General features: G+C 38.1%; 1 pseudogene; it reads left to right on the plus strand.

Moving 5' to 3' along the window:
• Nucleotides 1-15,837: 15,837 nt before the first annotated feature.
• LOC131237597 (rust resistance kinase Lr10-like) lies at nt 15,838-18,024 on the plus strand (annotated as a pseudogene).
• The last annotated feature ends 5,751 nt before the right edge of the window (nt 18,025-23,775 follow it).

Raw genomic sequence — 23,775 nt, forward strand, 5'->3', positions numbered from 1 at the left:
AGCATCATAACACACAAATCCTTTTTGAGATAAGTTATATCACATAAAGACACATTTCACAGATTGCGCAAAGAGTTTGTAACGTTGATGCGGAGCTAGATGCATAAAACAGACACAGCCAAAAGTGTGTAAGTCAAGAAAGCTAGGGTGTTGTTTATGCAGACGATAGAATGGAGAGTTGAAATTTAGCACTTTAGAAGGCAACCTATTAATCAAGTATACTGCTGTAGCTAAAGCTTTAACCCAAAATTTAGAAGGAACAGAAGATGTAAGTAACAAGGTCCTAGCAACATCTAACAAATGTCGATTTTTGCGCTCAGCCACGCCATTCTGTTGAGGCGTATAAGGACACGAGTGGTGAGAAACAATTCCTTTGTGACGAAGAAACTCAAGAAATTCATGAGACATATATTCTCCACCAGAATCATATCGTAAAGTCTTAATGCTAGTGGTAAATTGATTCTCAACATATGCTAGAAACGATTTGAAAACAGCAAAGACTTCAGATTTATAGCACAGAAAATATACCCAAGTATGCCGACTATGGTCATCTATGAATGTCAAAAAATATTTATAATGAGCATGAGAAATGACAGGAGTAATGCCCCATACATCACTATGAACAAGGTCAAAGCAATTCTTTGCCATACTCTCGGAAGAAGGGAAGGGAAGAATCTTACTTTTTCCGATTTTACACGTAGAACAATCAAAAGATAAAGCATGAGGCAAAGAAGAATCTTTTTTTCCCAACGAACCAGAATTCAACAAATGAGATAAAACAACATTGTTTGGATGGCCTAAACGTTTGTGCCATACTTCACAATTATTGGAGACAGTAGTACAAGCCAAAGAAATTATACTAGGAATGGAAAAGTATAATGGAAACAGTCTCCCAACTTTAGGCCCCTTCGCTATTGTCCTCCCCGACACCAGATACTACACATGACAACCATCACGAGAAAACTGAACATTGTAATTATCATCCACTAATTGTCCAACCGAGATAAGACTCATAGAAAGCCCAGGTGATACAAAAATATTAGTAAGTGATGGTGCGATATCACCAACCCCAGTAATCGATAAACGATGGCCATTAGCAACTTGAATATTAGAAGAACCAGTGTACTTACGAACATTGCTAAGCATATCAGGAGAACTGGTCATGTGATTGGATGCAGCGGAGTCAACAAGCCAAGATTGAGAGGGTATAGTACATATAGTACCCTTACCTTGCAACCCTAAAGCGGAAAATGCCGATACAATCATTTGCTGCACCATTTCTGGTGTAAAGGCAGGTGTAGCAGCAGTGGAAGATAACACTGGAGCGAGATTTTGAGTACTGGTTACCCCATCCGAAGTGTGGCCAGTAGCAGTAGCATGATAAGCATTCACAAGTCGGTTTTGAGGACGTGTTGGGCATTCTTTGATGATGTGCCCCTTCTGTTTACAGTAATTGCAGAACTTTTTAGCAAAATGGGCAGCAATATGCCCATAATCTTTGCAACTGTAGCACTGAACTGTACGCATGTCTCGAACCCTCCCTTTGCCATGAGCAGCGTATGCGACAGCATTCTCTTGTGGAAGCAAAGATTGAGTAAGAAGACGTTGCTCCTCTCGAAGAAGTGCTCCAAAACACACGTCAAGAGATGGTGAAGGATCCCTGTGCATCAGGTTGGAGCAAATAGACTCGAATTCTGGACTTAGTTTCATTAAAAACTGGTCTCTTTTGCTAACTTCATGGACTGCTTGAACAGCAGAAAGGGACTCGGTCGACACGTCGGCATACACAATATCGGAGAACTCAGCCCAAAGATTCTGAAAACCACAGAAATATTCCTGAACAGAGAGTGTACTTTGGGAATAGGCAGCAAGATCAGTTTCCAACTGAAATCGCCGGGCGGAATGATCGTGATGATAGACCTTTTTCAAGTACTCCCACATCGATTTAGCCGTCTTGTGTGGCCTTACATTGAGTATAAGCAGTGGATCAATAGACCCAAGAATCCAAGTCATCACGCAAGCATCTTTCACCTTCCATTGAACCAACGTCGTAGGATCGGTATGCACTGGATCACTCCCATCAACATGACCCCACAACTCCTTTCCCATGACAAAAAGTTGAAACTGAAACTCCCAGGCAGCATAATTCTTCCCTGTAAACCAAGTTTGAAAGACTTCTGAGTTGGAGTTGTTAGCCATAACTAGAATCTCTCGAAATGCACCAAAAACCGGAGCTTAGAACCACGAAAATTGGACCAAAGACAAGGTTGATGAAGATTGGACCAAAGACAAGGTTGCAGAGAGTGGCTCTGATACCATGTCAGATTTGCTCAATGACCCTCAATCGAGTGGTCCTTTTCTTATATAGAAATCATTTTCCCTACTTACAATATATCCCTTAATTACAGCATAACAGCAACCTCTATATTCCCTAATTACAACCCTTAATTACAGCATAACAGCAGCATCTATATCCCCTAATTACAGCCCTTAATTACAGCATAACAGCAGCATCTATATCCCCTAATTACAGCCCTTAATTACAGTATAACAGTAGCATCTATATCCCCTAATTACAGTATAATATCTCCTAATTACAGCAGCATCTATATCCCCTAATTACAGCATCTATATCCCCTAATTACAACCCTTAATTACAGCAATATATAGTACAACAATATATGGTAGGTTTGTTGTCTATCCTACTAACAGTCATGATTGATAAGATGCAAGCTCTGGAAATAATAAGGCACTTGGGAGTTGGTCCCTCTCCCTGAGGAACGCCATGCCATTGGCTATAAATGTGTTTAAATCCTCAAGTACAAGCCCAATAGAGCTTTTGCTTGGCAAAAAGCTCATTTAGTTGCAAATGGTTTCACACAGTGATCAGGAATTGTCTATCGTGATACCTTCTTCCTTGTTGCTAAGATAAACTCTATTCAATTATTCTCTACTACTACTTATTCGCATTGGCCGCTTCACCAGGTAGATTTCAAAAATGCCTTTCTCCCTAAAGAGATCTACATGCATCTGCCTCCTGGATTTTGCCCTCATGGTAGTGAGGGAAATGTGTGTTGGCTAAAAAGAGCATTATATGGCCTTAAACAATCCCTACATACTTAGTTTGAGTGCTTCATCATCTATCTTACAATTTGGATTTCAACAATATCCCACTGATCATTCTGTATTCTTTAAGAATAGTAAGACTTCCGTCATGATTATTGTATTGTATGTTAACAATATTGTGATGACTGGCATTAACTTTGATGAAATTACCTCTATTAAACATTTTATTGCTCGATCCTTTAAAATTAAAGATCAGAGATCCTTACAATACTTCCTTAGCATCGAAGGTGCTCAGTATACTCAAAGCGCTTTTCATCTCTTAAAGAAAGTACATATTGGATCTTATTGATAGCACTGGAATGTTGGATTATCGCCCCTTAATGCAAGGACATGTGATAACCTAACCCTAGATGCATGTATAATCAGGTTAAAAATATTCAAATAAATACACCAATTAACTAACTATTTCCAAACAAAGGGATTAGGTAAATCTTAACACAAAGATGAGGTTATTCCGTCAGGATCATGCCCCTTAGCATAAGATCACGTAAACAGTAAAAAGGGAGGACCTCAGGATATGAGGATATTCCAGATTTGGCATAAGTCAGTCCACCAGTAATCTTGGATCTGATTCTACTGACTAACCATCCCTCTTTTCCGTTCGAATTAGAAAGGGGTATCCAGATAAAAACAAAATGGGTGAAGGATGAGGGGTTCGAGATGAAGAAGGTATAGGTCCTTTGTCGTCAAAAGAAAATGAGCGGGATGATTCTTACCTTTTCTTGCATCTCGAAGATCTTAGAAATAGGGAAATCCGAAATCGGGGTGGAATCCTCACACCCGAGGGCCAATCCTAAAATCTTAATCTCTTGAATAAAGAGGAAGAAAATAGACGAATTCTTATTCATTCAATAATAAAGAAAATAGGGTTCCTTAAAACGTATATATAAACTATGGAAAAAGTAAAAGTGCACCAAAGCCCCTAAAAACAAGAAAAATAACAAAAATGAAAAATAAAGAAAGTTGCAATAAAGCCCCTGAAACAAGAAAAATAACAAAAAAAGTCTAAAACTAGAACACCCATGTGGCAGGGTGTGAAATCCGACCTACGGATCTATGGTCGAAGTGAACACCCATGTGGTAGGGTGTGAAATCCGACCCATGGATATATGGTCGGGGTGCGGTCATGCCGCTCTTGCACTCGTAGCGCGTCAGAAAGTGGATCCGATGGACCCATCATCCATCCACATCAACTCCTTCACTTTGTTACTCTGTCAGTGACGCCTCCCCCTCTGGTACACTCTAAAGGGTGCACCACTGATGTTTGCATCACCCCTTTGAGACACCGATTGAAGTTAGTGACCAGTTGTTCATTATTTTGTCATCTCCGCTTAGTCATTCGAAGCATTATTGTTATCTAATTGGGAAGCTTATCTATTTGACTATTACTCGCCTAGACATCGCCATAAGTGTCATTAGCTAGTTCATGCAAAATCGTACTCTTATCATCTTAAAGCAGTTCATTGCATACTTTGTCATCTCAAACGGGCCCAGGGAAGGGCATTCTATATTTTGACTATAGTCAACTTAGTGTGATGCTGATTGGGTTGGTTGTGCTACTGGTTGCCGATCTGTGTCCGGAATTTGTACTTTCGTAGGTGGCAGCTTGGTGTTGAGACTCAAATATTGCATAATTTCCCCCATTTATATCTTGGTTTTATGAACATGAATCAGTTTAATGTTCTATTTTACTCATATATGTGTTGCAAAGTGAATTTAAGAGCTTGGATTGAAAAGGGTGCTAAAAGCATGGATTTGATGCTCAAGAATCACCAAGGCAAGGGATGGATCTTAGGAGAAGAAGATTGAAGAATTCACATGCCAAAGATCTAAGAAAACCAAGTGAGGAATGAAGAGAATCGAAGATTTGAAGTGAAGAATCCTGAAATCGTCTTGAAAAAGTGTATTCTGAAACTCTGAAGTCTATTTTGAAAAACTGTGCAGTGTGAAGTCTATTTTAGAAAACTATGTAAATTTGAGGCGGTTTCTAGAGTTTTTCAAGTTTGTACGAAAGTTGGAGTTCTCCACTTATAAATAGGGCTTTCCAGAGCATTCCTAAGCATTATTCAAAGCATTCAAGAGCAAAATTTGGAGTTTTTAAAGGGTTTTCAATTTTATTAAAGTTTTATAAATTATTTTTTTCTTTCAGATATTTTTTATTTGCATTTATTTCTTTCTTGTTGCTTTATTTCTCTATTTTAATTATGTTTTTCTAAGTTCCCTCTATCCCAAGCCAGAAGGGAAGCACATTATGTTTTCATAGTTATGATGATTGATTATTTTAATGATAAGAAGAATGATATATACATGTTATCTATTATTTAAGTTTAGTTTTGATCCTAATGTGAGATCCATATGTTTCCATCATATGAGATCCACATTAATGGATAGGCTTACCCTGAATCAATTAGATTTCCTAGAAAAGAGAGGTTCTCAACCTGCTACATTTTTTTGATTCATTATCTCATGGATATTGAATGCTTTAAATCATTAGCACTTGAGAATATATATCAATGGTGCAAATCCATGATTTTCTAATCTTTTATATCATTTATTTAAAAAGTTTAAATTGTTTTATTTTCCAATTAGGCCGACCATAGTGCTTAGATCATAGTTGTGTTATCCAAGTCATCATGATTTTGGAACATTAACCTATGTGTGGAACTTTGAAGTTTGGGTGTTGTTTTCAAATTAATTGAATTCCATATACTCAAAACCTTCAAAATCATTTCATTTGTTTAGTTTCCATTACTTAGTTAATTTTGCATTTGATTTTCTCATTCTCACAATTCATCTCCCTGTGGGATCGACCCTGTATTCACGGGATATTACTTACGAACCTTTGCACTTGGAGCCAAGCAATCAAGTTTTTGGCGCCGTTGCGAGGGAGAGACTGAAATACATTAGATTTATGCAAGTTAGCTAAGGTAAGTTCTCTTCCAAACCATTCAAATTTTCTGTAGATTTTCTGTTTTTCTCTGAAAGCAAATTCAGTTGGGTATTTCAATCACTAACTATAACATAAGGTAGCCCTGCTTGGGATTTTATCACCCAAGTGCTATGGTTGTCCTACAGTTGCTGTTTGATCACAAAGATCATCCGTTGAATCTATTTTCCAGATTAGCATAGTTTAATTTCTGCTTTAGTTTTACTTTTATTGATTTATTTTTTATTTTTTCTTTGTGGTTTGAACCCTCATGGTCGGCCCTGCCGCTAGGTTGTTGATTTATTTTGCTTTGTGGATTGAACCCTCATGGTCGGCCCTACCGCCTGGGTTGTTGATTTATTTTGCTTTGTGGATTGAACCCTCATGGTTGACCCTGTCGTCTGAGTTGTTGATTTATTTTGCTTTATGGATTGAACCCTCATGGTCGGCCCTGCCACCTGGGTTATTGGTTAAGTTTTTATTTTTATTTTAAGTATCATACTTGCTATTTGAATTAGTGGTATTTGTTGTGTGGTGTGGATGGTTTATGTCCCGTTGGAGTAGGGATCAAAATAATCGACTCTCCTCCGAAGGCGGACTAGTTTCAGGCCTTAATCATTCACTTAAAAGAGGCACTCAACATCACTTGGATTTTATGGCAGACTCAGTTGATAATCCAAATCCAAATCTGCCAGATCCAACTATAAATCAAAATAGAGAAAATCAACCTAATCCTCCTCTTAAGGATAAAAATGAAGTTCATAGGAATGTATTAAACCAACCACAGACTTTACGTGAACGTCTACACCCTGAGAGATCAACTTTACCATCTTGCATTGTGTTCCCTACTCACACAAGGAACATTGATTTTAAACCAGGTGTGATCAATTGATTCCTCAATTTCATGGCTTGGATTCTGAAAGCCCCTACTTGCATCTTAAGGATTTTGAGGAAGTAATTACAACATTACAAGTAAACAATGGCAATAGAGATGCACTTGAGCTTAGGTTATTCTCATTTTCTCTAAAGGATCGGGCCAAAGCATAGCTCAACTCTTTAAGACCTAATACCATCACTACATGGCAAGCCTTAAGTAGAGAGTTTTTGAAAAAATTCTTTCCCGAGCACAAAACAAATGCACTAAAACAAGAAATCATGTCATTCTCCCAAAAGGAGAATAAATTGTTTTTCTAAGCTTCGGAGCGCTTCAAAGACCTTCTACTTACTTGTCCACATCATGGTTATGAACTATGGCACGTGATTGATGCGTTCTGAAAAGGGCTCACCACGGATACCCGTCAATTCATAGAAATGATGTGTGGTGGAACCTTTCTTGACAAAGATCATAATGAGGCTTGGGATTTTCAAGATATGTTAGCAAAGAATACGCAAACATGAGATGTCTCTGCTAAACCAGACCAAAACAGACCCATTCCTAGAGAGAAAGCGGGGATGTATGTCCTAAGAGAGGAAGATGACCTTCATGCAAAATTCGCTATATTATCTAGAAAGGTCGAAGCCTTGGAAATTAGAAAGGTTGATATGGTTAAAGCAAACACTTCCTTAGGAAGTTTTTGTAGCATTTGTGGTAGTGCAGACCATGACACAAAGGATTGTATAATAATCCCAGTTGTACAAAATATCACGCATGAGCATGAGCAAGTAAATGCTATAAATAACTACCAAAGGTCAGTTATGCAACCAATGGGAAACACGTACAATCCAAATTTGCATAACCATCCTAATCTTAGTTGGAGGAATGGACCACAGATTCATGCGCCCAATGCACCTCAAATGCCTCCACAAAACAACTTCTTTGGGGCATCTAACAATGCACCATATGTGCCCCCGCCAAAGCGATCATCTGTGGAGGATGCATTGACCGCATTCATGAACTCTCATGCTCAAATGAATCAGTCTCTAATCCAATCAAATCAGGAATTAAAGACGGTCGTGACTAGGATTGAGACTCAACTAAATGTTAGGGAAAAAGGCACACTTTCTTCTTAACCTGTGTCAAATCCTAGAAACACACATTTCATTGGATACTCAAATCCAAGTGAGCTACATCATGAACAAGCTAAGATTATCATTATCTTGAGAAGTGGAAAAGAGGTTGATAACAAGATAATGCAACCGGTAGAAATACCAGAGGATGAGCCACCATCTCAAGAGAATGATGAACCAGTTATGGTTCAAGAGCCGCATAAACAAAAGGATAAAGAGACTAAGTCACATGAGCCTCCAGTTCCATTCCCATCTAGACTTCGGAACCCGACTGTCCCCATGAAATATCAAGAGGTGTTGGATGTGCTCCAAAAGGTTACTGTCAATATTCATCTGCTTGATGCCATTAGATAAATTCCATCATATGCTAAATATCTCAAGGACTTGTGTACTGTAAAGAGGAAATTAAATGTGCACAAAAAGGCCTTCCTTACTGAGAAAGTGAGCGCTATCATTCAACAACGGGTCGTACCCAAATACAAAGACCCGGAAAGTCCCACTATTCCTTGTATTATTGGAAATTTCCAAATTGAGCATGCTTTGCTAGATTTGGGTGCAAGTGTCAACTTCATACCTTATTTGGTTTACAAACAAATGGGGTTAGGCGAGTTTAAACCAACCACGATTAAACTCTAACTCGCTGACCGCTCCATTAAGATATCAAAGGGAATTTTAGAGGACGTGCTAGTCCAAGTGGAGAAATTCTACTTCCCCGTGGATTTTATTGTACTAGACACTGAACCATGTGTAAATGCTAGCGCTCAAGTTCCCATCATTTTAAGCCGCCTATTCCTAGTAACTTCAAATGCAATCATAAATTATAGGAATGGAATGATGAACTTGTCTTTTGGTAACATGACTCTAGAGCTAAATATTTTCAATCATGTAAGCAACCCATCGATAATAATGAGATTCATGAGCTGAATTTCATGGACTGCTTGATAGAAGAAGAGGAATTAGAACCTAGTCTAACTAATGAATTGATTCAAGTCTTTGGGGACTTGAAAATTTCTGATTTAGAAAAAGTGCTTGCTGAAATTTGTGATGATAATGAGAGCACTACCACCCAGGACATTGGTATGTACCAATGGATACCGCGTACTCAAATCCTATCTATCGAAGACTCGCGACCTCTGCCATCACCAACCAATGTTCCAAAGCTTGATTTAAAACTACTATCAAATGAGCTTAAGTATGTATAATTAGGTGAAAATAAAACGTATCATGTGGTGATCTCTTCATTTTTAAACAAGGATCAAGAGATTAAATTGTTGAATGTTCTAAGGGACCACAAATGAGCCTTGGGTTGGACCATTTCTAATATTAAGGCTATAAGTCATTCCATATGCACCCATCGGATCCACCTCGATAAGGACGCCAAACCAATTAGACAACCTTAAGAATCATCTACCCAATATCCGATAGTGTTTGGGTGAGTCCAACTCAAGTAGTCCTAAAGAAATCTGGAATAACTATTGTGCAAAATTCTAATAATGAACGCATACCAACACCTGTCACCATAGGTTGGCGTGTTTGCATTGATTATAGAAAATTGAACCAGGTCACAAACAAAGACCATTTCCCTCTACCATTCATTGATCAAGTTTTAGAGAGGGTAGCAGGTCACTCCTTTTATAGTTTTCTTGATGGATATTCCGGATACAACCAGATAAAGATAGCCCTGGAAGACCAAGAGAAAACCACGTTCACTTGTCCATTTGGCACGTTTGCTTTCAAACGGATGCCATTTGGATTATGTAACGCCCCAGCAACTTTCCAACAGTGTATGTTAAGTATTTTTTCAAATATGGTTGGGAAGTTTCTTGAGGTTTTCATGGACGACTTCTCTGTATTTGAGAGTAGTTTTGAGGAATGCCTCAACAATTTATCTCGTCTTATCTAGGTGTGAAAAGAAGCACCTTATCTTAAATTGGGAGAAATATCATTTCTTGGTTCAAAAGGGAATTGTTTTGGGACATGGTATCTCCAAAAATGGAATCAAGGTAGATCGCTAAAAACTCAACATTATTGCTAATCTAGCTATCCCCCAAACTGTTAGAGATATTAGATCACCTCTAGGGCATGCTGGTTTCTATAGAAAATTCTTCAAGGACTTTAGTGCCATTACTAGGCCCTTAACTAATATTCATCAAAAGGATGTCCTATTTAAGTAGACAAATGAGTGTGCAAGTGCCTTTAATAAAATTAAATCATCTCTTACCACTGCACCTATTATGCGTCCACCAAATTGGATACTTCCTTTTGAACTAATGTGCGATGTAAGTGATTATGCCATAGGGGCTGTTTTGGGCCGAAGGAGAGATAAATGGCCCTACTTATTCACTATGCAAGTAGAACTCTAAACTCGGCCCAAGTAAACTACTCAACAACTGAAAAAGAGTTACTTGCAGTAGTTTTTGCTTTGGATAAGTTTAGGTCCTACTTGCTGGGATCCAAAGTGGTCATTTTCACGGACCACTCGGCTCTGAAATATTTGCTATCTAAGAAGGATGCAAACCCGAGACTTTTGAGATAGATCCTCCTACTCCAAGAATTTGACTTAGAGATAAAAGATAAGAAAGGAGTAGAAAATGTAATGATCGATCACCTTTCCAGATTGGTGTTAGATGATTCCACTAAGGAGATGCATATCCAGGACACTTTCCCTTATAAACAATTATTTGCGATCTCCAAATTGCCTTGGTATGCGGATATAGTGAACTATCTTGTAACGGGAAAAATATCATATCATTGGAAGTCGCAAGATAGGAAGCGTTTTGAAACCGAGGTTAGGAACTTCTTCTGAGATGACCCATATTTATATAAATATGGGACTGATTAGATTTTTAGACGTTGTGTCCCAGAGGATGAAGTTCATAGAGTTATTTCCTTTTGCCACATGGAAGCATGTGGTGGCCATTTTTCTGCTAAGAAAACCACTGCAAAAATCTTGCAGTGTGGTTTTTACTGGCCCACCATGTTTAAAGACACTCATGCTTTTTGTGTTGCTTATGATAGATGTCAAAGGTTGGGATGAGTGTCCTGTCGCAACATAATGCCTTTATCCCTAATTTTACCATTGGAGATATTTGATTGTTGGGGTATTGATTTTATGGGCCCATTTCCATCTTCTTTTGGATTTCTTTATATATTAATTGGTGTGGACTATGTTTCAAAGTGTATTGAAGTAGTTCTAAGTAGGACCAATGACAACCAAGTGGTCATACAATTCCTCAAGGAAAATATTTTTTCTAAATTTGGAACTCCAAAGGTCATCATTAGTGATGGCGGGTCTCACTTTTGTAATAGGACATTTGAGGCTTTCATGAAGAAATATGACATCAAGCATAAAATGAGCACCCCATAACACCCACAAACGAGTGGGCAAGCTGAGATTTCTAATCGGGAAATCAAACACATTTTAAAGAAAACTATAAGGCCAGATAGGAAGGATTGGTCCCTCAAACTATCCGACGCTTTATGGGCTTATAGGACTACTTATAAGACCCCGATTGGAATGTCCCCATACAGATTAGTGTATGGGAAGGCTTGCCACTTGCCTGTGAAATTGGAACATAGAACCTACTTGGCAATAAGGAAATTAAACTTTGACATAGACCAAGCAAGTGGACAAAGGAAATTAGAGTTGAATGAATTGGAGGAGCTGAGGAAAAACTCCTATGAAAATTCTAAAATCTACAAAGAGAGGACCAAAGCTTTTCATGACAAAAACATCCTGAGGAAAAATTTTGAACCTGAGCAAAATGTCCTATTGTATAATTCTCATCTCCAGTTCTTTCCAGAAAAATTAAAATCAAGATGGACAAGCCCCTTCATTATGAAGAATGTTTATAATCATGAGGCTGTTGAAATTGACAATCCACGTAATGGCAATGTGTATAAGGTTAATGGTTAGAGATTAAAGCCTTATGTGGAAAACTTTCATGTGGGAGAGGAGTCCGTCCCTCTTCATGAGCCAGAATATTCAGATTAATGCTCCTAGTCTGACGGAGCATTTACGTAGGATTTGTATCATATTTAATTTTTTTTAGTGTCACCTAGCAGGTGAGTTCTTCATGGTAGGTACTATCCACCTTTTCTTTTATTTTTATTGTTCTCTGCATTACTTTATCATTACATTGGAAACAATGTAGATTTTAGGTTGGGGGGTGTGGATACTCATCCATGTTAGGTTTTTTTTTTTTTTTTTTTCAGTTTATGTTTTAGGTTTACGTTTATTTTTTAGGTTTATGGGAAAAAAATTTCAACATTTTCAAAATAATATGTTTATATACAAGAATGTGAACATGATATTATGCGAATTCCAAAGGCAAAGTTAATACTTAGTCTAGGTTGATAGTAGTCAGAATTCTGATAACTGAAAATTATAGACTTGAGTTCAATTATCTAATCACTAGTTTGAAGTGAGTTATAATTTGATGTACTGAATTCACAATACACCCTAGCTAACTAAGTGAGGAATGTGATATGTGAACTAGAATAACAAATTTTGATTCAAACAAGGTTGGATGAACTAGTACCATTGATATATGCTTAAAAGAGAAAATATTGAAGAAAAAAAAAAGTGATGGAAAAAGAAATTTTTATTATAGAGCATGAATGCAATGACCATAACAATTGTGTCAGTAATCCGGAGTAAGGATACCTAAGTATCCATTACTGTTACCATTACAAGTACGATAACTTATATTATGAAGCAAACGCAGTGAGAATCGTCATCTAAGGGTGATCTATAATAATGAGGATATGATGATAAAAGAAGAAATGTCATGAAGGAAACGAGATAACTAGAGATTTCATATTCTTGGAATGATTGAAAGGAGTTAGGATAGGGAACATGCATATTTCTCAAAATTAGACTAGTGTCACCGAGTACCTAAGTATATTGGATCATAACTATTCTAAAATTTGATTAGGTCTTTGAACTCAAGGATGTAATAGATTAGGAAATTGAGATTCTAACTAACTTCAGACTTAGGGTAAGTATTGTTTTGTTTTGGAATTTATATGATGAATGGAGGCATAATTGTATAAATTTCTAAGTGTTGAACTATTTTTCATATTTTTAATGTTTGTGGATAATATTTCTGGAAACCTTCCTGAGACTATAACTCGTCCATTAGGGGAAACCTAGGGGTTTAAAAACTTGTTGCATATGCTAAACGCAATCGAGATTACCTGTGAAAGTGGTGTAGTTAGAATTTTTTCGTTTTAATTTTGTTTCTAGAATTAATTTTTATTCTCATTTTTATTTTTCTTCGCTTATTTTGCTCGAGACTAGCAAAATACTGGTTGGGAGGTGTGTTGAGACTCAAATATTGCATAATTTCCCCCATTTATATCTTGGTTTTATGAACATGAATCAACTTAATGTTCTATTTTACTCATGTATGTGTTGCAAGGTGAATTTAAGAGCTTGGATTGAAAAAGGGTGCTAAAAGCATGGATTTGATGCTCAAGAATCACCAAGGCAAGGGATGGATCTTAAGAGACTAAGATTGAAGAATTCACATGCCAAAGATCCAAGAAAACCAAGTGAGGAATGAAGAGAATCGAAGATTTGAAGTGAAGAATCCTGAAATCGTCCTGAAAAAGTGTATTCTGAAACTCTGAAACTACACAGCATGAAGTCTATTTTAATAAACTGTGTAGCGTAAAGTTTATTTTAGGAAACTGCGTAAATTTGAGGCAGTTTTTAGAGTTTTCCAACTTTGTACGAAAGTTGGAGTTCCCCACTTATAAATAGGGCTTTCCACGGCATTCTTAAGCATCATTCAAAGCATTCAAGAGCAAGATTTAGGGTTTTTAGAGGGTTTTCAATTTTATTAAAGTTTTATAAATTGTTTTTTTTTAGATCTTTTCTATTTGCATTTATTTCTTTCTTATTGTTTTCTCTCTCTATTCTAATTATGTTTTTCTAAGTTCCTTCTAGCCCAAGCTAAAAGGGAAGCACATTGATTCAATGTTTTCATAATTATGATGATTGATTATTTTAATGATGAAAAGAATGGTGTATGCATGTTATCTATTGTTTAAGTTTAGTTTTGATCCTAATGTGAGATACATATGTTTCCATCATATGAGATCCACATTGATGGATAGGCTTACCCTGGATCAATAAGATTTTCTAGATAGGAGAGGTTCTCAACCTGCTACATTTCTTTGATTCATTATCTTATGGATATTGAATACTTAAAATCACTAGCGCTTAAGAATATATATCAATGGTGCAAATCCATGATTTTCTAATCTTTTATATCATTTATTTGAAATGTTTAAATTGTTTTATTTTCCGATTAAGCTGACCATAGTGTTCGAATCATAGTTGTGTTATCCAAGTCATCATGATTTTGGAACATTAACCAATGTGTGGAACTTTGAAGCTTGGGTGTTGTTTTCAAATTAATTGAATTCCATACATTCAAAACCTTCAAAATCATTTCATTTGTTTAGTTTCCATTACTTAGTTAATTTTGCATTTGATTTTCTCATTCTCACAATTCATCTCCCTGTGGAATCGACCCTTTATTCATAGGATATTACTTACGAACCTCTGCACTTGGAGGCAAGCAATCACTTGGTCATATGAAAAAGTAAGAAATAGTCTATAGTTGTCTGTTTGTTTACTGAGATTAATCATGGAGCCATGGGACATGGCACAAGTGAGATTTTCTGTCTTCATTTGTTTCTTTATGATGTTGGCATTGGCGTTTCAAATCATGTTCTATTATTTTGTGACAATTAAGCAATCATTCATATTGCTTCTAATCCGGTGTTTCATGAATGTATCAAAGACATTGAAGTTGATTATCATTTAGTGAGGGAAAAAGTTATCCAGTGGTGTTATTTGCACTCTCCATCTCCCATCTATATTTTTACCAAGGTAGTTATTGAGCCTCATCTATCTGACATTGTATTGAGCATGATTAATATTCATGCTCCAACGTAAGGGGGAGTGTTAGTGTATATATGTGTGGTCCTGCAAACTACTGTATGGTCTCGTACAGTTCTTTTATTTTTATTTTATATATATAATCTTCATTTTTCATAAATATACAAGAAAAGGGGAGTAAACCTCTAACCCAAATTATGTGAGATTACGGTTTGGATAATCATAAAATCCCGTTGGTCAAGTAATTCTAACCATCTCATTAATAGCTATTAGAAGGATGGTTGAAATGTAAAATAGAGATTGGTCCAAGTTAGAAGGAAAATCTAATGTTTAATACTATCTTCGCAGTGCATTGCTTTCATCTATGCTCCATCCAACAGTAGGGTCAATGATGTGGACAGCTAGCATTGCCATACAACTTACCATTTTCTTAATCCTGCAAAACTAACATAGGAGTCTGGCCTTTTCTTTTCATTTCTTTTAAAGGTGGGTTGCACCACCAAGAAATTTATCAATCAAGAAACAATGAAACACGTAAACAAGGGATATAAACCTTAACCCTTTGAAACCTATATAAGAAAATGAAGACCAAAACATATCAACAAGCATTTCAAAATGGTAATTTAATTTTCATAAGCCTTAAAATCTAGTAAAAATCATTCTTATGAGATGATTACTTCACAGGGGGTACAAAAAAGCATATCCTTACTAGTAGTCGCAGGACCCATTGTTCAGTGGGCGACTGATTGGAGGATGGGATTTGTCGCTTTTCATGGTGGATTTCTCCCATCATTTTCATGGGCCCTCTTCCTTAAAATCAAAATCGTGGTCAGATGTACGGAGCACACAAATCAGTTTGGGTGCTTGGTTTTAACAAAAAACTGACTCTCACTGAACTGATGGCTACTCTCTTGGGTATGATTTCCAACAGAGGGTTCATCTACAAACAGGACTCACTCTGGTCGGATGGCTTCGATCATGTCAAGCAGTGGGCAACAAGTATCCCTTCCCAATTGAATACAATGCACCGAAGTCATCTCTAGTCTTAACACACACCCAATGCACATCGTAGAAATTCACCAAGGTGTCCTCTCATTACACATGTAATTCATAAGTTGAATGGAATTTCTGAGTTCTTGCCCCTCTTTTAGGTACATCGGTGGGAGTGTCAGTCTTCTTTCTAGCAGGCGTCTTCCTCTTCTTCTTCTACCATAAGGCTACCTACATGTCAATCATCTTTTGGAATAAGAAATCAAAAGACAATCATGATGTGGAGAAATTTCTAAAGAACTATGGATCCCTTATTCCAAATAGATATCAGTATTTGGATCTCAAGAAGATGACCAACTCCTTCAAAGATAAATTAGGCCAAGGAGGTTATGGAGGAGTGTTCAACGAAAAGCTCTATGATGGTCGTTTGATAGCCGTAAAGGTGTTGAGCAATTCCAAGTGCAATGGAGAAGATTTCATAAATGAGGTCGCCAGCATTGGTAGGACTTACCATGTGAATATTGTTGCTCTTCTAGGATTTTGTTTGGAGGGGTCCAAAAGAGCACTTATCTATGAGTTCATGCCCAATGGATCACTTGAAAAAAAATATATATATGCTGAAAAACCAAGAGAAACGAATCCTCTTGGATGGGAAAGCTATACGAAATTGCAATTGGGATTGCCCAAGGACCAGAGTACCTGCACCATGGCTGTAGTACACGCATTGTGCATCTAGACATAAAAACTCATAACATTCTCCTAGACAAGGACTTCAGACCCAAGATTATTGGATTTTGGGCTTGCTAAGATATGCACTGCAAAAGAGAGTATCATATCCACGACGGGTGCTAGAGGGACTGTGGGGTATATTGCACCTTGGGCTTGCTAAGATATGCCCTGCAAAAGAGAGTATCATATCCACGACGGGTGCTAGAGGGACTGTGGGGTATATTGCACCTTAAAGTATTTTGTAGAAACTTCGGACGAGTCTCATACAAGTCTGATGTTTATGGTTATGGAATGATGGTGTTAGAAATGGTCGGAGGAAGAAGGAACATTAAAGCCAATGTTGACAATACAACCGAAGTATATTTTCCAGATTGGATATACCAGCATCTTGATTTAAAGGGACATCTTGGATTGCATGGAGTCACAATGAGAGACGAAGAAGACATTGCACAGAAGATGATCATAGTGGGTCTATGGTGTATACAGACAGATCCAGCGGATAGGCCTTCTACAAGCCGGGTGTTAGAGATGTTGGAGGGAAGCGCCGAAAGCTTGTCAATTCCTCCCAAGCCATTTCTATCTTCTCCTTCAAGGGCACGCCAAGGTCTTTCAACATCATAAGAAAATATTCTACCACAAGTTTGAATATATTTTCTCTCTGGGGAGAATTCATCCAACCAAGAAGGCTTGAACTTTAAATCTAGATCCATGATTTTTCCTTGTGGATGATCAAGTGATCAAGTTATTTGGTATTTCATTACCTCTTTAAATAATTCACATGAACAACTGGTAATGTATGGGTTATATGTATATGTTTATGTAAACGTATGTATGCATGTATATGTATGGTGAATGCTAACATTCCCACCTTTATGGGACATTAGTAACATACACAGAGCTTTCAAATGACACGAGGAAGGTGTATCATCAACCTGAACTGTCCTTCTGTCTCTTCACTTATCTTTTATTTAATTTTATTTTTTCTGAAAGATTGTCCTTTGTTTCATACCACTATTGGCAACCCGTGATGCAAATCATACTGATCAGATCATTCATCCGATTAACAGCATGATTAGATGATACATCCAACCAATAGCATGAAAGCATGGTCAAGATCCCATTCTCTGTAATCATATGCTATCTTCTTTATGATATTCTGTGGTTCTCTTCATCAGTACTACCATCTCGTGTTCATGCAATCCCTAGTACTTTCTATTCCTCCATTTGTTCGTTCTTCGAGTTCCTCATCACATTCGTGTTAATCCTCATCAACATCTCTACAAAAGAAATATATAAAATTGAGATCCTTTTTGAAGCCTGAAAGCTCTAAGGGCCTGTTTGGCCGGTCGGATTGGAAGGGATTGGAAGTTAAATCCCGGGATTGACCAGGCGTGCCAAACAGAGTCAGTGATCTGATCCCAATCCCATGGATCTTAAGACAATCCACTGACAACACCATCATTACCTTTAAATCCCATCCAATCCACCCTAATCCGTTCAAATTTGCCTAGGACATGTTTGGTTCGAGGGATTGGAAGGGATGGGAAGGTTTAATCCCGGGATTGGCCGGGCGTGCCAAACAGACTGGATATAGCAATCCAGGGATAGAGCAATCCCATGGATCTCAAGACAATCCACTGACAACACCATCATTACCTAGAAATCCATGCCATCCACCCTAGTACCATTCAATCCCTTCCAATCCACCTGGCCAAACGGGCCCTAAATGACTTTTGTAATATGCAAGAAAATTGGCTCGAATTGCTAATCCAAATCAACATAAATATTTATACCATTTATCTAATAACCCACCCCAATGAAACTATTCGTCACAATTTCACGGTCCAATTCAGCATTATAAGGCAATATTAATCTATACAAAGAGAACATGCAAGAGGAATTTTTATGAAGTTTTGTAACATGTCTCCTGTACATGTGACTTGGGATCATACCATCCATCTAATGGGCCGTATCATGCATGTACAATGAACGAAAGTGGCAGCCATTGAACAACCTTAAACCATCCAATCACCGAACTTTTTGTTCAATGCATAAGCATGCAACCAAGAAACAGAGATTACCACAAACTATGATCCTTTAAGGTATGACCTAGCTTTGAGTTCCCTAAGGACACTCCTAAGTTCTGTGAAAGTGAGGCGGTGACTTCAAAACTCAATGCATTTGTTTTTCTACCGAATGCAGAATTGTTTCAAAGTAGATGGGTTGCTTGGCATGCAATTTGATAGAATAGAATAGCCATTCAATCCCAAAACTTGCCATGCATGTATAGCATAAAATCCATTGAATGTGGTGTAATTACAGAGCAATGATCAAGAAGGAAATCTTCTTACTATATGTTAATGCAAGCACCTCTTGGGACCTAAGTGGCCCACGTCCAATCCTAGCAGGCCATTGGATAGAAGGGGTCCACAGCGGATTGCGCACGGTCCTAAAATCACCCAATTTTTTTTTTTTTTTTTTCTGAGGCTGCAGATTGATGATCCAGGACAAATTCCTCTTACGTAACGTCGATGCAAACTCCTCTGTGTTCCACATACAATCATAGTACGCCACTTGATAGGAAGGGTCCATTTTGTATTGCACAGACCTGAAATCACCACAATTTATGGGGTGTAAAAATGGACAGTAAAACCTTTTTTTTTAATTTTCACTTGCCATCCATTTTCTATGCCCTTAATCAGATGCTTCGACCATCTGTTCATGGTGATTCTGGGACTGTCTGTAGTCCATGGTGGACAACCCTATCCAACGGATTTTGGTGATCATAGGTGGGACCCACTTGGAACCACAGGAATTTGCAAAAGAAATAAGGTAAGAGAATTCATAGTTGAGAATTGCTCTGTAATTTTTTCAAGCAGATAGGATGCGTAACATGTTGAAGTCGATTAGGGGGTAAGATTTTCAAGTGTTTCCACAGATCTTCAATGTTGCTTTTATTTTCTAACTGTTCCATTTTTAGATCTTCCGAATTTAATGACAGCGAAATAGAGATGCCTACTCTATCCTGAGTATGAAATGCCTGTTGACCACCCATAGCATATTTCTCTCGGAATTTGATCAAACAGTTTATACGCATGTAGAGACGGGTAGAACGAAGAAGAAGAACCTTAGACGTGTAGAACGAAGAAGAAGAGCCTTACTCAAGCGAGCCGTGCTGGAGCCGTCGTCTTTTGCTCTATCGAGACGTAAATAGGGGTTTATCCGTATTCATTCAGTGTACGGATCCTCTGTTTGCTAAAACCACGACTTTCCTGCTGTTTTTTTTCCTCCTTTGCTGTATCCTGATTGGTCCATCTCAGTCAGCGATGCATTACACGGTCCAATACTCATTCAAGAACTAGTCAGGGCACAAATGTGCTAACATGATGCGTGTCATGAGAAAATCTGGACTGATCACAAGCGAGCCCGATCCGGAACGACCGCATCTATACTTCAGCTAATCCAAGCCATCGTGGATCTACTCGGCCAAATGAATAGATGCATCAAATACGCGGAAACGAGTAATGGCAACGAGCCGTGGCTGCTATGCATGGGCTTGGACCACCGACCCATGGCTATTATGCATAGGCTTGGACAATTCAAGCTCGACTCAACTTAACCTCACAATGCATGACAAAATCGGCCGTTACTCAACGTTGGTAGTGTAACTGATGATATCAATGGGCGCGTGTTTGCCGAGATTGCCGGAAGATGTCATTCTAACTAAAAGATATAAATAAAGGACTCGTGCAGTGGAACAGGTACGCAAAATCTCTTATTCAGAATCTACCCATACTACTTAGACCTAGATTCTTAGCCTGACTTTGGCATCGAAGGGTCCCTTGCTGTAGCCAAGGTCTCCTTTGTCCTCCTCTCGTGCAGGCTTACAAAGCTCGGTGCGAGTATTCGGAGCCCGCAAGTGAACTAGATTCTTACATCAACAATGCGTTTGATCGGTGTCGCTAATCAAGCAGTGGGTCCCTCATCCAATGCTCCCAACGCACGATTTCGTACTCAGAGATCACCTGTCCAATTGGTTAGTCCAGCCTTCACAGGCAACCTTGCAAAAGTCACATTGATTGGATGGTGTGGTCCGACCGTCCAACCAGAGGCGTCGAAAAATGGATGGACAATATCATCCGGACAAAATGTCGAGGACCTCCAAACTGGTGTGGTTTTTGCAGTAGCAGAAGAAGAGTGTTTTGGGATCTGATGGACAGTCAACACCCTGTCTAGGTGATGGGAGGACGCGGATTTCCTGCATAAACCTCCTGCGCTCGCGGTAGCTACGTGAGGCCCACTGTGATGTTTGTGAGAAATCGACCCCGTCCATTCACTTTGCCAATTCATTTTAGGACAACGGTAGTGGTTTAATTCCCACTTTTTCCTCTCGTGTAACCCACATGAGTTTTGGATCCTCTTCAATTTTTATTCTCTCACTTAAAATGAATTGTAAAATTGGATGTACGGTTGGATTTCTCACAAGCATCACGGTGGCCCACATAGCTTCCAAGTCCTGCGATAGTCTGTCCATCCAATCCATCCATCTGATGTCAACAAACCTCATAGTTTGCCTGATGTCGGGTGACTCTCCTATGATACATGATACCCGAGAAAAAACATCCATAGCCCGCGTGGCGTAGTTAGGGCATACACGAAGCTTGGTTAGCTTGCTCGACTCGACTTGAAAAAGCTTGATTCAACTCGGTTTAGAACTGAGTTCAAGTAGAGTCAAGCCGATTTTTTGAGCTCGAATAAATTTCGAACTGAGTTCGAGCTTGTTTGAGCTCTCGACTCGACTTGGATAGAACCCTAACTTGAATCGAACCAATTCAATGACTTTGTTACTTTATATTGATGTTGCTCACTAAGTGTTTGATTAAATGACTCAACAAAGTGCCAGCTGGTGGCAAGGAAAATATGTATGTCAAACAAATATTATTTTTTCTTGATTTTGATGTTACCTACAAGGTGTTTGATGAAATATATGTAAATCGCTAACGTTGTTTTACATACTGCACTTCATGTGTTTGTGAAAATGCTTACTTGCTCGAGCTTGGCTTGAATTGGCCCGAGTTACTGACTGAATCGAGCCGAGCTGGCCAGTCAAGCTTGAGAACCGAGCCAACCTGAGTTTGAGCTAGGGTCAGCTAATGGCCGAGCTCAAGCCAAGCACGACTGGGTTTGACTGGTGTACACCTCTAGGTGTAATAGATGGTATATAGGCACTATAAATTATTTAGAAATTGCACACGTGGCATACCAGTATTCAAATTAAAGCGTCCATATCAAATCACTCACTGTAGACATATCATGGATATATCATGAACCCCACCCCAAAAAAAAAAGCTCATTGGATCCTAGGACCATCGGATCGGTGGATACGTATTGGATGGTTGAAAAAAAATCCACTAGTCTTATTTTCACTAACAAGTGTTAAGAATCACTGGTTAAGATTACTCAAATAATCTGATCTTGAGATTGTGACTTGATGGTTTTGGGCTTCACAATCCTATTTGTTTTACTTGATTTAATGTATGACACGTACAATTTCCGAGTGCCTTCGCATCCAGCGTCACACGCATACGCACGTGAGTATACAACTCGTGACGTATTCCATTGTTTTTGTATTCCACCATTTTACATTATTTAACTGGCAACTGTCCCTGGATAATAACACCTTTGGGAAAGAAAATCTATGGGAGAAAATCTTTGATAGTCGCGCAAAGCATGATAGATGATACACAGTTACTGATAAATTACTTTTGAAATTTCATATTTGGCACATATAATTTAAGCTAAACCATTTTATTTATGAATATAGGTTTAGATGCATGGTGAAAAAATATATATATACTTATTTGATTATCTTAAATCAGATTTATAGACATTCATTGGACCGTTAAAAATGAAAAATATTAAATGGTCTTATTTCAGAGAACAAGTGGCCATGAATCAGGGGCTAGGATTGTGAAACCAATCCAATTTTTGGATGGTGAGCCCTAGGTTGGTTTCAACAGTGGATGTCATTATCTCCTGTGGTGTGGTGTATCCGAGGTTGTATCTATCTAATTTTTAGGCCTATACTCTAAAATAATATGAAAAAATGGATCAACGGTGTGGATAAGACCCATACATCAGGGTGGCCCCTCAGATCCCCTGTCCGTTCATAGGAGGGGTAGTACCCAATCCGCGTCCTTTTCTTTCCTGGTACGCTTGACAGCTCTTTGCGTGTAAAATATTTACAAAACCTGTCTCTCTTTTGAAACATTATAAAATAAGCCGTGGGTTGTGGTCTTACCACAAGATACATAAAATTAGGCTGGAAAGGTTTGAATAGTCAAACTATTTTTAAAAGTACGTGAAGTAGCCAAATTACAAAACGGTGCATAATTTGAATGATGGGGTATTATTCGTATGGTTGTAATGAGTCACTGCAATGTTTGATTTGTCAATAGTTAAAGCATACAAGGGTTCAATTTACGTTGATAAGTATAGATACACACGATGTTTATACTCATTTTCGGCATATGAAAGTGGACCAATAAGAAGTCGCTACATGTTAACATTAGGAGTTTGATGCCGACAAAAATCATATTCACACTTAGAGTTGTACATGAGTCGAGATTGGCACAGCTCAACTTGGCTTGGCCATCAACCAACCTTACCTCGAACTCCACTTATCTTGTTCTTTAAGCTTGACTAGGTAGCTCAGCTCGGTTCAATCAACAGCTTGAGCTAGCTCAAATCAAGTTTGAGTTTATGCGACATTTTCTCAAACACATATATTGCATATTCAATCTTTCACACTTCAAATGCAAATCAATAAGAGAGCTTTGCAGGCATTTCATCAAATACTCTACTAGCAACATCAAGATCAAGATATGAGGGCAGTCCTATTATGTAAATTTTATTTTTGTGAGGATATATTTCTTCAATCTTCCCTCAAATACTTATTTCAAGAATACCCTGATACGATGGCATCTAAGAAACAACACTTCATTAAAGCATTTCATCAAATACGCAGTGAGCAGCATCAAGATCAAAATAATTAAGTCATCAAGCCATTCAATCCGAGTAGAGT

This window comes from Magnolia sinica, chromosome 2, assembly GCF_029962835.1.
Source record: "Magnolia sinica isolate HGM2019 chromosome 2, MsV1, whole genome shotgun sequence".
NCBI lineage: Eukaryota > Viridiplantae > Streptophyta > Magnoliopsida > Magnoliales > Magnoliaceae > Magnolia > Magnolia sinica.